Consider the following 14,565-nt stretch of genomic DNA (forward strand, 5'->3'; position numbering starts at 1 on the left):
TAAAAGGCGGGCGAAAAATGGCTGGCGACGAAGCTCGAAGCCACCTTCAGCCAGTAAAAAATTTGTGCATGTTACTTTACCTTCTTCTTGAACTCTACGCTTCTCTCATACCGTTTTAATATGTACAAGATGACGATGCTGAGGAACAATGAGCCGAAGCTTGACAGGTGATACGAAGCTCAGATGATCCAAAGCTCAATGATGTCAAAGCTGAAGACCTTGCAAAAAAATTCTAGAGAAAAATCTTGTAATATTGTTGTAAAAATATTTGTAATTTAAGAATCAAATACTAATTCTGTAAATTTGTACATACCTTGTAATATATTTTTACCTTTTTGTCCATGTATGAACTGCTTTGATGTGGACGAAGCTAGTATTTTTTGAGCCGAAGGCGAAAAACACCTTCCCTTCTTTTCGTACACATCGAAGCGTGAAACTGCTTCTTTTTCTTTTTTGTCGAAGCCTTAATTTTATAGTCAAAGCATCTGCCTGTGTCTGTATGTTATGATGATGATGATCCTATGTATGTCTAAATGCATGTTTATGTATGCAATGTATGATGTAATGTATCGTGCAAATGAATGCCCAAACACACACATTCGAAGCTTCATCCACAACCTTCATTCCCTAAGGAATGACTGAAATCTCTTTGCCGTTTATTTTTCGGCTGCACCGTTTATTTTTCGGTGTAAGTTCTGCATTCCCTAAGGAATGTCTTTTGAACTTCTTCGCCTTCTATTTCGGCGGTATTCGCGTTGACTTTTCGCGCTTCGCCTTATATTTCGGCGGTATCAGCGTTGACTTTTCGCTGTAAGCTCTGCATTCCCTAGGGAACGACTTTTGAGCAGAAAACTTACGCTGCGCTCCCTTGGGAACGGCTTTTTGTAGCTTCGTCGTGCTCTGCATCCCCTTAGGGACGACTTTCGAGCTTCTCCCTATTTTCCCTTTTCCCTGCACTCGATGGTGCATGCTCAGTTTTTACATTTACATATTTGGGGATTTTGCTCTCGTAGAGCTGAATAAGAAAAAGAGAAATTACATGTTATGGCCCCATTAAAAACCTTTCTCCCCTTTTGGAAAGGAAAAGGGTGCCATAGAAAAAATAAAAAGATTACATCAAGCTAGACATAATATCGCTGAAGCTCATCCGCATTCCAAGATCTAGGAATGTCGTTGCCGTCCATATCCTTCAATCTGTAAGAACCGGGTCTTGACGAAGATACTACCAGAAAAGGTCCTTCCCACTTCAGCTGTAGTTTGCCTACTGTATCTGGATTGGCCACTCTCCGAAGTACCAAATGCCCTGGCTTAATGTTCTTTAGCCGAACTTTTCTGTCATGCCATTTTATTGTTTCGGCTTGGTATTTATTGATATTTTCCACGGCCTGAAGCCTGATCCCTTCTATAGCATCTTTTGCTACAAAATAATCAGCTTCGTCCCCTGCCGAAGCCACTGTTCTTATTGATCCTGCCTTGGCTTCTTCTGGGGTTATTGCTTCGTCACCAAACAATAATTTGAATGGTGTAAAACTTGTTGACCTTGATATTGTTGTGTTGTGGCTCCACACCACTTTGATCAATTCATCTGGCCACTTTCCTCTGGGCTGATTGAAGATTAACTTCATTTTCCCGTCATTGTAATGCCATTAGCTCTTTCAACAAGTCCATTTGACTCCGGATATCTGACTGATGCAAAATGAATCTTCGTACCAATTTGTTCACAGAATTCCTTGGAAGCTTCAGCATCGAACTGTGTTCCGTTGTCTACAGTAATAGCCTTCGGCACTCCGAAGCGACAAACAATGCTTTGCTAGAAGAAATTCTGGACGGTGACCGAAGTTATTGTGGCTAAAGGTTTCTCCTCAATCCACTTGGAAAAATACTCTACCACCACCACAACATATTTTAGATTTCCTTGTGCTGATGGAAGTGGGCCTAGCAGATCGAGGCCCCACCTTTGCAACGGCCAAGTGGGCTGTATTAACTAAGTGAGAGATGAAGGTTGCTTCTGGTCTCTTGCACATTTTTGACAGCCTTCACATTTTTGGACTAATTCTGCTGCATCTGAAGCTGCCTTCGACCAGTAAAATCCTTGTCGAAAGACTTTTCCCAACAAGGGCCTAGATCCAATGTGAGATCCACACAGACCTGCATGTATCTCTTTCATTAATTCCATACCTTCAGTTCTTGATAAACACTTGAGGAGTGGTGAACAAACTCCATGTTTATACAGTTCCCATTCTATCATCACATATGGTCTTGTTCTTGCCTCCATTCTCTTGTTATAAGCTTCGTCACTTGAAAGACAATTGCCTTGGAGGAAAGATATTATTTCAGTTCTCCAGTCTTCACTATGTACTGGAGAAATAGTAAGCACTGCTCTCTCCATGAGCTCAACCGAAGGTGCTTTTATTGTTTCAAAAAATACCTCCGAGGGTAAGGGGAGCCCCTGAGCCGCTGATTTATCTAGCAAATCTGCATGCTCATTTTCACCTCTTGGATATTCTTGACAGAAAAACCTTCGAAGGAAGCTTCTAACCTTCGAACTGCATCCAGATATCTTTCAAGCTTCATATCTCGTGCCTTGCTACTTTTGCCCACATGGCCAGCAATAACTTGAGAATCAGTCTTTAGGACAGCCCTTCTTATTCCCATTGCCCTTAGTTTCCGAAGCCCTAATAGAAGTGCTTCATACTCAGCAATATTATTTGTGCAACTGAAATCCAGTTTGACTGCATAACATGTTTTAACTTTTGAAGGTGCTACTAGGACCGCAGCTACTCCTGCACCGAAGGCTCCCTAAGAACCATCGCAAAACACTGTCCAAGCTTCACCATCTTTGCTTGTCCCCTCTTCGTGAGCCCCTGGCGTCCAATCTGCGATGAAATCTGCTAGCGCTTGGGATTGAATTGAAGATCTATGCACATAGTCAATAGTGAATTCATTAAGCTTCGTGGCCCACTTTCCAATCCTTCCAGTAGCTTCTCTATTCCTCATGATATCCTTCAGGGGCTATGATGAAGGAACAATTATATGATATGCTTGAAAATAATGCCGAAGCTTCCTAAACACCATTAACACATCGTACAACACCTTCTCCAATTCTGTATAGTTTTTCTTTGATAAACTCAAAACTTCGGAGACAAAGTATACTGGGACTTGCTTTTTAGCTTGTCCTTCAGGCTTCTCTTGTACAAGCGCTGTTGGGACTATGCTTCGTCGCCGAAGGTCTTGTAGGAAGAAGCGGCTTTCGGCTGAAGCTGTTTGTATGGGATGGCCGAAGGTTCCTCTTCATGAAGCTTCGGTATTACAAACCGACTTAAAGATAGAATGACCTTTTAGCCCATAAGGGTCTGAGTCAATGTTGTAAACTTTTATGAGGGGCATAATTGTAATTCTTCACAGGCTGTGTCCTGTGTCTATAAATAGTGAACAGTATTCCTTACTGTTCACGGATTCTGGTAATTGCAATCGCATCTTTCGGGAACCAATCTTTGCCAAGGCAGAGGTATAACTGTATTCAATGATTCAATATATTAAGTAAATATAATATAATTCGTTTATGATTCATTTACCTTTTTATACCCTTTATTTTATGTTATCTTATACAATCTATTGAAATTTAATTACGAAGACTTAACCTTCGTAATTATATTCTCATCAACCTTCGTCCAAGGTTCATTATCCTCAAGGGAATAATGTTTCATGGACGAAGGACGTTAACATTTAACATTTTATGTTGCCTTGTTCTTAATTCATAGCATTTGAGAACAAGTCCCCAACATTGGCGCCCACCTCCGGTGAACTCACTTCCACTTTTTTGAGCTGATGGCTTCGTTCAACGATCAAGCTGGAGCTGCTTCGGACCCGAAGCTGGTGCTCCCGATTACAGGTGGTTCGTGCTCAGAACCAGCCAATAAAAAGCAGAAGAAAGAGGCGCAGAGAAGGGTACAACATGTTGGAGTGCAAGGACCCTTTATCAAGTCAAGGTGGTCCCACATCCCAATCACCTTCTCCCAGGAGGACCTTCAGCTCAAGGATTTTCCTCATAACGATGCTATGGTTATTTCTTGCGTTATCAAGGGGTTTCTGGTCCATAATGTCTTGGTTGATACAGGCAGTGCAGCTGATATCATATTTGCTAAGGCCTTCAGACAAATGCTAGAGCCAGAAGATAAGATTCATGATGCTACACATCCTCTCTGTGGCTTCGGAGGAAGACAGATTGTAGCACTAGGCAAGATCACCATGTCAGTGACCTTCGGGTTCATCAACAACACTAGAACTGAGCAAGTTGTGTTTGACATTGTTGACATGGAATACCCTTACAATGCAATTATTGGTCGTGGCACCCTCAATGCTTTCGAAGCAATTCTTCATCCTGCTTATCTTTGCATGAAGATACCTTCAGATCAAGGACCCATCGCTATTCATGGAAGTCAGGAAGCTGCCAGAAGGGCCGAAGGAAACTGGACTGACTCAAAAGCAATCCATAACATAGATGGAGCTGAAGCTTGTGAATAGTACAAATTCAGAAGGGAGAAAGCAGCTTCAGCAGATCAGCCGAAGCCCATGCTCTTATGTGAGGACATAGTAGAGCAGAAGGTGCTGTTGGGCTCTCAATTATCCGAAGAACAGGAGAAAACCTTGATAAGGTTTTTGTTCAACAACAAAGATGTTTTTGCATGGTCAGCCAATGATCTCTGCGGAGTTAATAGGGATGTTATTGAACACTCGCTCAATGTTGACCCATCCTTCAGACCCAGAAAGCAGAGGCTTCGGAAAATGTCTGATGATAAGGCCGAAGGTGCTCGTAATGAAGTCAAAAGACTCCTCAGTGCAGGAGTTATCAGAGAAGTAAAGTACCCAGAATGGCTAGCTAACACTGTTATGGTAAAAAAGGCCAATGGCAAGTGGCGAATGTGTATCGATTTTACAGATCTCAACAAGGCTTGTCCGAAGGACGAATTCCCATTGCCAAGGATAGACTCTTTAGTTGATGCAGCAGCTTCTTCAGAGCTCATGAGTCTGCTAGACTGTTACTCAAGCTACCACCAAATCTGGATGAAGAAGGAAGATGAGCCGAAGACTAGCTTCATAACCCCAAGTGGCACATATTGCTATCTTCGGATGCCTGAGGGGCTCAAAAACGCTGGAGGAAGTTTCAGCAGAATGACTGCGAAGGTTCTCCAGTCTCAGATAGGCAGAAATGTACTAACTTATGTTGATGACATCATTGTAAAAAGCACGAAACAGGAAAATCATATTGCTGATTTTCAGGAGACCTTCGCCAGTTTCAGACAAGCTGGCTTAAAGTTGAATCCAGAAAAATGTGTCTTCGGAGTAAAGAAGGGGAAATTTCTTGGATGCTTGGTTTCAACAAAGGGAATTGAAGCTAATCCAAGTAAAATTGAAGCTATACTTCGAATGGAGCCACCAACTACAAAAAAGGGGGCCCAAAGATTAACAGGGAGGTTGGCATCTCTTAATAGATTTATATCCAGATCAGCAGAAAGAAATTTACCATTCTTCGAAGTGCTGAAATCAGCCGAAGTCTTTCAATGGGGACTAAGCCAACAAAAAGCCTTTGAGGAACTGAAGCAATATCTGATAGATTTAACAACATTAACTCCACCAACGCCAGGGGCTTTTTTGTTATTATATGTGGCAGCTTCGCACTCAGCGGTAAGTGCAGCACTTGTCCAGGAGAAGCTTGATGGCCAAGTCAAGAAGGAGGTCCCAGTGTATTTTGTATCTGAAGTTCTTAGTATATCAAAGAAAAATTACACAGAATTAGAGAAGGTGTTATATGTTGTTTTGATGGCATCCAGGAAGCTTCGGCATTACTTTCAAGCATACAATATTGTTGTTCCTTCTTCGCAGCCGTTGAAGGATATTATGAGAAATAGAGAAGCTACTGGGCAGATTGGAAAATGGGCTGCAGAGCTCAATGAATTTTGCATTGATTATGTGCATAGATCTTCGATCCAGTCCCAGGCGTTAGCAGACTTCATTGCTGACTGGACGCTAGGGGCTCAGGATGAAGAAACAAATAAAGATGCTGAAGTATGGACATTGTTTTGCGATGGGTCTTGGGGAACCTTCGGGGCAGGAGCAGCTGCTGTGTTGGTCTCGCCATCCAAAGTTAAAACTTGTTATGCGGCAAGACTCGATTTCAGTTGTACAAACAATATTACCGAGTACGAAGCCCTGCTTTTGGGTCTTCGGAAGCTAAAAGCAATGGGAATCAGAAGGGCCATTCTTAAAACTGATTCCCAGGTTGTTTCGGGTCATATCGACAAGAGTTGCAAGGCTAAAGATCCGAAGCTTGAAAAATATCTGGACATGGTTCGAAGAGTCGAAGCTTCCTTCGAAGGATTTTCTGTCAAAAATATCCCTCGAGGACAAAATGAGCATGCTGATTTGCTAGCTAAGTCAGCAGCACAGGGGCTGCCCTTACCTTCGGATGTGTTCTTCGAAACAATAAAAGCACCTTCGGTGGAACTTCTTGAAAGAGCAGTCCTCAATATATCTCCTGTTTATAGCGAAGATTGGAGAACTGAGGTCATCTCTTACCTTCAGGGTAAATTCCTTTCAGATGACGAAACTTATAACAGAAGGATAGAGGCAAGAGCTCGTCCATATGTCATGATAGAAGGGGAGTTGTACAAGCATGGAGTTTGTGCTCCGTTACTAAAGTGTTTATCTAGAACCGAAGGCATAGAGTTGATGAAAGAAATACATGCAGGCCTGTGTGGATCTCACATTGGATCTAGGCCGTTACTTGGAAAAGTTTTCCGTCAAGGGTTTTATTGGCCGAAGGCAGCTTCGGATGCAGCGAAATTAGTTCAAAAGTGCGAAGGTTGTCAGAAATGTGCAAGAGATCAAAAACAACCTTCGTCCTTAACACAGCTCATACAACCCATCTGGCCATTGCAAAGGTGGGGCCTTGACTTGTTGGGTCCATTACCACCGGCCCAAGGGAACTTAAGATATGTTGTAGTGGCTGTGGAATATTTTTCCAAATGGATTGAGACAAAGCCTTTAGCCACAATAACTTCGGCCACCATTCAAAAGTTTTTCTGGCAGAATATTGTTTGTCGTTTCGGGGTACCAAAGGCCATCACTGTGGATAATGGAACACAGTTCGACTCCGAAGCTTTCAGAGATTTCTGTGATCAAATTGGTACGAAGATCCATTTTGCATCAGTCAGGCATCCGGAGTCAAATGGGCTCGTTGAAAGAGCCAATGGCATTATAATGACAGGAATAATGAAGTTAATCTTCAATCAACCCAGGGGAAAGTGGCCAGATCAGTTAACCAAAGTGGTGTGGAGCCACAACACAACAACATCAAGGTCTACAGGCTTTACTCCATTCAAGTTATTATTCGGTGACGAAGCAATAACTCCGGAGGAAGCTAAAACTGGATCAATAAGAGTAGTAGCTTCGGCAGAATCAGGTTCTGAAGATGCTTATTCTGTGGAAAAAGATGCTTTAGAAGGGATCAGGCTTCAAGCTGTGGAGAATATCAATAAATATCAAGCTGAAACAATCAAATGGCGAGATAGAAAGGTTCGGCTAAAGAATATTGAGCCAGGACATTTGGTGCTTCGGAGAGTTGCCAACCCAGACACAGTGGGCAAGTTGCAGTTGAAATGGGAGGGACCTTTCTTAGTAACATCTTCGTCAAGACCCGGTTCATACAGATTGAAGGATATGGACGGCAACGACATTCCTAGATCTTGGAATGTGGATGAGCTTCGGCGATATTATGTGTAACTTGATGTAACTTTTTATGTTTTTTCTTTTTCATGGCACCCTTTTCCTTTCTAAAGGGGGAGAAAGGTTTTTAATGGGGCCATCATATGTAATTTCCTTTTTTAGTTCTATAAGAGCAAAATCCCCCAAGGAATGTAAATGTAAAAGCTGAGAACGCACCATCGAGTGCCGAAAAGTAAAAAGCGAAGAAGCTCCAAAGTCGTTCCTAAGGGAATGCAGAGCTTACAGTGAAAAGTCAACGCTGATTCCGCCAAAAGTAAAAGGCAAAGAAGCTCCAAAGTCGTTCCTAAGGGAATGCAGAGCTTACAGCGAAAAGTCAACGCTGATTCCGCCGAAAGTAAAAGGCGAAGAAGCTCCAAAGTCGTTCCTAAGGGAATGCAGAGCTGATGTGTGATTGTTTCTAAGGAAATAATGGCTGAGAGTATGGCTTCGGATATGTGTTTGGACATTCATTCGCACATCACATTACATCATAGCATTTGCATTCATAAACATTCATCCAGGCATATGTAGGATAATCATCATCATGGCATAAGTGGTTGCTTCGGCATAAGAGAAGAGCTTCTTCGCGTACAAAAAGGAGAGCTTCGGAAGAAAGGGAAATGTTGTTTTCTATGCTTCGCTGTGTACGAAAAGAAGGGAAGGTGTTTTTTCGCCTTCGGCTCAAAAACGATAATTTCGTCCACAACAAAGCACTTCACATACATTAATGGAAGGGTAAGAGCATAATACAAGGTATGAACAGAACTCATTAAAGACAAGTTTAGTTACATTTACAAAAGTTATCTCAAAAGTTTCCTGAGTCTGTCTACAGTCTACTCCTATTTAATCTTCGAGGGATTTTAGCTTCGGCGTCATTCTTTTTAATCATCGACTTCGGCTTCGTCATCCTACATGAATTAAGTTGTTGTAAGTCAAAATCGAGCTTGAAGGAAGAGGTAAGCATAAGGTATGATTTCTTACTGGTTCAAGATGACTCCGAGCTTCGTCTCCAGCCTTTTCTCGCCCGCCTTTTGTCCATATCATTTTTACAAATCTATTGGAAATACTTCGGGCGAGATCAGGAATGTCATCTAGGATTGATGGTGATAAAGTGAAACTGGGCCTATTGACACTCTTTCCATGATCGCAGCCAGCTTTTAGGAAAGCTGCAGCAGTGCCCCGAGAAGCTACCCAGGCACAAAAGTCACCGTGCCCAGCTATAACTTCGTCGAGCTCGTCAATTTCACCCTCAATATGTTCGAAGGTCTTCGGTAAATCTTCAGCTGAGGGGGTGAATTTCTCACTGCTGGCTCCAACTGAGTGGAAAATTTTTCTTAGTCGTTGAATACATTTGTTACTAAATTCCAAACATTTTTCTTGAAGGCCCGCCAATAGTTTTTTCAAATCTAAATTTTGTTGAGCTTCGGCTTCAAGTTTTGCATTAAGTTATTGCTTTTCTTGTTCAAACTGCTCAGATTGGCAGAGAAGCTTCGTGTTCAGTTCTGCTATTTTAGCTTCGGCTTCCGCCAATAAACCTTCAGTTGCTTGGAGCTCAAAGTTCTTCTTCTCAATAGCAGCTGATTGCTCCTTTATTTTGCTTTCTAAATTTTCAATTATAACTTCGTGCTTCTTGTCTTCAAAATCTTGCTGCATTTTCAAGGCTTTGCTCAACAGCATACTCTGCACGAAAACAACCTTCGTTAGACATGTTTTCATTATTAAAAACAATAAAAGTTAAGGGAAAAGTAGTTCACCTTGAAATTGGAATAAAATAAACTACCAACGATATGTTGTCGTCGGTAGCGGCTAATGTCCGTTTCTAACTTCGGAAAACCGATACTCTTTGACAGAGTACCGATAACTTTGGCTCCAGTTTGATCTCGGATACAATCTAATTTTTCATCATCAATACCTCCGAAGAGGAGTGCTCCTGGTTTGTACCCGCAAGATTTGGCATACTCTTTAAGCTCTTCTATTTCGGGTTTTGACAATTTTTCTCCAACTAAATTTTGAAACATGAAGGCCTCGTCCTCTGAAGCTTCGTCAACAATTTCCTTTTCTTTCCCCGGCACTGCGGCCATAGCCTCTTCGGCGGCAGTGGCAGCTTCTTCTGTGGCCATGTCTAGCAGTATTTTGTCGATGTGTTCGATTGTGCTTTCCAGGTTCAAATCTTCAATTGAGGCAGCTTCGGCAGCCGCGACCTCCGAAGGTGTGATTTCAATATTTGTTCTTTCCTCAGCCGCTGGTGTCTTCTGAGCTGAAGTTCTTGGTGGTGTCTTGTCAATGACCTCTGTCACAGTGATGATTCTTTGTCTCTTTGCTTTAGTCGTTTTCTTCGTTTTTTCAGGCTCCTTTTCCTTCTGAAAAAACTTTGTCAGTTGAGGCCCCAATGGACTTAGCTTCGCAGGCAGGGATTCAGTCATTACCTTCAAAATTTCCTCCACGTCAGGGGCAGAGGGTGATGCGGGGGTTTCTTCTTCGTCGGATATTTTTTGCTTCGGAGAAGACGCTTTCCTCTTCTTCGGAATTTTCTTCTTTGATGGTTCTTTCTCATCTTCATTTAAGGCTTCAGTTATCCTTTTCCTTTTCTGGCCCCCGACACCTTTATTCAGATTTTCATAGTCAGTGTATTTAAAACCCAAGGCGTCCAGCACTCGATTCAGTCTTCGCTTCGGACGGGTGCCGAAGGCCGCAGTCATCAATTGATCTTCTTTTTTGGAGTAGTTGCCAAGTATTTCATTGCACATTACTTCAATTGTATCCAGCCACTCTTGGCAAGGTGTTTTAAAGTATTTCTTAAACTTGAAATAGTAAGGTAAACGCACAAGTTCACCTTCTTTCTTCTCCCCCTTTAGCTTCGGCATTTCCCATTCTTTTAAACTAGGAAAAACCTTGAAAGCCAAAAACTCCTGAACCAGGTCTCTTGTACTAATATGCTCTGCAATAATTCTGAATTCATTCAACGCTTGTTGTGTTGGACCTTCTGGTGTCATGTTGCAACGAGGTCGGGTTTCTCCGAAGATTAGTTCGAGTGGACTTTGCACAAGCTTCTCCTTGTCGTCATCAACCTTGACATAGAACCACTCCGACTTCCAGCCTGCTGCCCATTTGCTCCGGTAGCTGATTACAGGAAACTTTGTGGTTTTCCGATAAGCGAAATTATAGCAACCAAAATTGTCATGCAATCCATCTTTTCTAGCCTTCGTCTGATAGTGCAGTTCGTGAACTCGACAAAAGCTGTCCGCAAACGGCTCCACCGCTTGGCTTCGGAGGGCCCAGATATAAACACTAAGCCTAACAATAGCGTTAGGAGTCAACTGATGAAAATAGATACCAAACCTCTTCAGTACCTCTGCAATAATCCCATGTAGGGGGAATCTTAATCCAGCCTTTAGAAAGCTCTTGAAAATGAGAATTTCATCCTTCTCCGGCTTTGGGGTAGTCTCTTCTCCCCCGAAGCGTAATAGCTTCTTCTGATTTTCATTGAAAAAGCCCGACTTTACCATCTTGGAGAGATCAGCCTTCGAAATAGTAGACTTTCCGAAGTCCAAGTGGCTGGGCTTGCTTGGCATGGCAATACGATAATCGTCTTCGGGATCAGTTTCCTCAATATCTTCTTCTTCTGCTTCGGCAATTGCTTGTTCTGCTTGTTCTGCATCATCACTGGGGATCTTTTCCGAAGTTACTAGTCCGGATCTTTGCATCGCTTCGGAGATGGGAACAGTCTCCGAACCTTCAGCTTCGCCCCCCTCACGCTCAACCCTAGCGGTAGAACGCACTCTGGCCATTTAATTCTGAATTTAAGGAAATTAAATACTTTTTTCTTCCGAAGTTTTTTCTTCTGACGAAGCAGGCTTCAAGTTGGAGCTTCGTTCGATTCCGAGAGTCAAGCTTCGGCGATGGTTAAAAATTTTGGCAGCAAAACAGTGCAAATAGCAATGAATGCTGTGGTAACTTCACACCTACTCGTCTGTTTATATAGTACTGCAGGTAAGAAGACGAAGCGCCAGGATTTTTACACCAGGCGGATACCCGCTTGCACTCGCTGCGTGGTGGACCGCAGAGACAAACAGTAACTCTGCAAGGTGGGACCACTACGCGCTGGGAAACTGAATCGTTTCTCGACAACGAGCTCAGGGAAGGTGTTTTTTGGACCTTCGGCTCCCCGAAGCTTAAGAGACTTTTTTCACGGATCAAGCTCGTTACGAAAAACGATCTAGCACCGCGAAAGGGGCTACTGTTGGGACTATGCTTCGTCGCCGAAGGTCTTGTAGGAAGAAGCGGCTTTCGGCTGAAGCTGTTTGTATGGGATGGCCGAAGGTTCCTCTTCATGAAGCTTCGGTATTACAAACCGACTTAAAGATAGAATGACCTTTTAGCCCATAAGGGTCTGAGTCAATGTTGTAAACTTTTATGAGGGGCATAATTGTAATTCTTCACAGGCTGTGTCCTGTGTCTATAAATAGTGAACAGTATTCCTTTACTGTTCACGGATTCTGGTAATTGCAATCGCATCTTTCGGGAACCAATCTTTGCCAAGGCAGAGGTATAACTGTATTCAATGATTCAATATATTAAGTAAATATAATATAATTCGTTTATGATTCATTTACCTTTTTATACCCTTTATTTTATGTTATCTTATACAATCTATTGAAATTTAATTACGAAGACTTAACCTTGGTAATTATATTCTCATCAACCTTCGTCCAAGGTTCATTATCCTCAAGGGAATAATGTTTCATGGACGAAGGACGTTAACATTTAACATTTTATGTTGCCTTGTTCTTAATTCATAGCATTTGAGAACAAGTCCCCAACAAGCGCCGCACTCACTGCAGAGTGCGAAGCTGCCACATACAATAGCAATGGAGCCCCTAGCATGGGTGGAGTTAATGTTGTTAAATCAATCAGGTATTGCTTCAGCTCTTCGAAAGCTTTCTATTGAGTTGGGCCCCATTGAAAAACTTAAGTTGACTTTAGTAGTTCAAAGAATGGTAAATTTCTTTCTGCTGATCTAGATATAAATCGATTCAAAGATGCCAGTCTTCCTGTCAGCCGTTGGGCCCCCTTCTTTGTGCTTGGCGGCTCCATTCGAAGGATAGCTTCGATCTTGCTTGGGTTGGCTTCGATCCCCTTCGTTGAAACTAGACAGCCAAGGAACTTACCCTTCTTCACTCCGAAGACACATTTTTTTGGATTTAATTTCAGGCCAGCTTGCCTAAAATTAGCAAATGTTTCCCGCAAATCAGTAATGTGGTTTTCTTGCTTCATGCTCTTCACTATGATATCATCAACATATGTTAGTACATTTCTGCCTATCTGAGAATGAAGAACCTTAGCTGTCATCCTGCTGAGGCTTCCTCTAGCATTCTCAAGCCCCTCAGACATCCGAAGATAACAATATGTACCACTGGGGGTTATGAAGCTGGTCTTTGGCTCATCTTCCTTCTTCATCCAGATTTGGTGGTAGCCTGAATAACAATCTAGTAAACTCATGAGCTCTGACGAAGCTGCTGCATTCACTAGAGAATCTATTCTTGGTAATGGGAATTCATCCTTTGGACAAGCCTTGTTCAGATCAGTAAAATCAATGCACATTCTCCATTTACCATTGGCCTTCTTCACCATGACAGTGTTGGCTAGCCATTCTGGGTATTTTACTTCTCTGATGACACCAGCACTGAGAAGTCTTTTTACTTCGTTCCGAGCACCTTCAGCTTTATCGTCAGACATTTTCCGAAGCTTTTGCTTCCTGGGTCTGAAAGATGGATTGACATTGAGTGAATTTTCAATGACGTCCCTGTTGACACCACAGAGATCGTTGGCTGACCATGCAAAAACGTCTTTGTTGTTGAATAAAAACCTTATCAAGGTTTTCTCCTGCTCTTCAGATAATTGGGACCCCAGCAATACCTTCTGCTCTGCTATGTCTTCACATAGAAGTATGGGCTTCAGCTGATCAGCTGAAGCAGCCTTCTCTCTTCTATATTTATATTGCTCACAAGCTTCGGCTCCATCTATGTTGTGGATTGCTTTTGAATCTGTCCAGTTTCCTTCAGCCTTTCTAGCAGCTTCCTGACTGCCATGAATAGCAATGGGTCCTTGTTCCGAAGGTATCTTCATGCATAGATATGCTGGATGAAGTATTGCTTCGAAAGCGTTGAGTGTCCCACGACCAATGATTGCATTGTAGGGGTATTCCATGTCAACAATATCAAACACAACCTGTTCAGTCCTTGTGTTGTAGACAAATCCAAAGGTTACTAGCATTGTGATCTTGCCAAGTGCTACGATCTGTCTTCCTCCAAGGCCACAAAGAGGGTGTGTAGCATCATGAATTTTGTCCTCTAGCTCCTGCATCTGTCTGAAGGCCTTAGCAAATATGATGTCGGCTGCACTGCCTGTATCAACCAAAATATTGTGGACCAGAAATCCCTTAATGACACAAGATATGACCATAGCATCATTATGAGGATAATCCTTGAGCTGAAGGTCCTCTTGGGAGAAGGTAATTGGGATGTGGGACCATGTTGACTTGATGAAGGGTCCCTGCACCCCAACATGTTGCACCCTTCTCTGGGCCTCCTTCTTCTGCTTCTTGTTGGCTGGCTCTGAGCATGAACCGCCTGTTATTGGGAGCACCAGCTTCGTAGCCGAAGCAGCTTCAGATTGGTTGCCGGACGAAACCATCAGCTCGAAAGTGGAAGTGAGTTCACCGGAGGTGGGCGCCAATGTTGGGGACTTGTTCTCAAATGCTTTGAATTAAAAACAAGGCAACACAAAATTTAATGATTAAAG

The sequence above is a fragment of the Zea mays genome, chromosome 2 (assembly GCF_902167145.1).
Source record: "Zea mays cultivar B73 chromosome 2, Zm-B73-REFERENCE-NAM-5.0, whole genome shotgun sequence".
Taxonomy (NCBI): Eukaryota; Viridiplantae; Streptophyta; class Magnoliopsida; order Poales; family Poaceae; genus Zea; species Zea mays.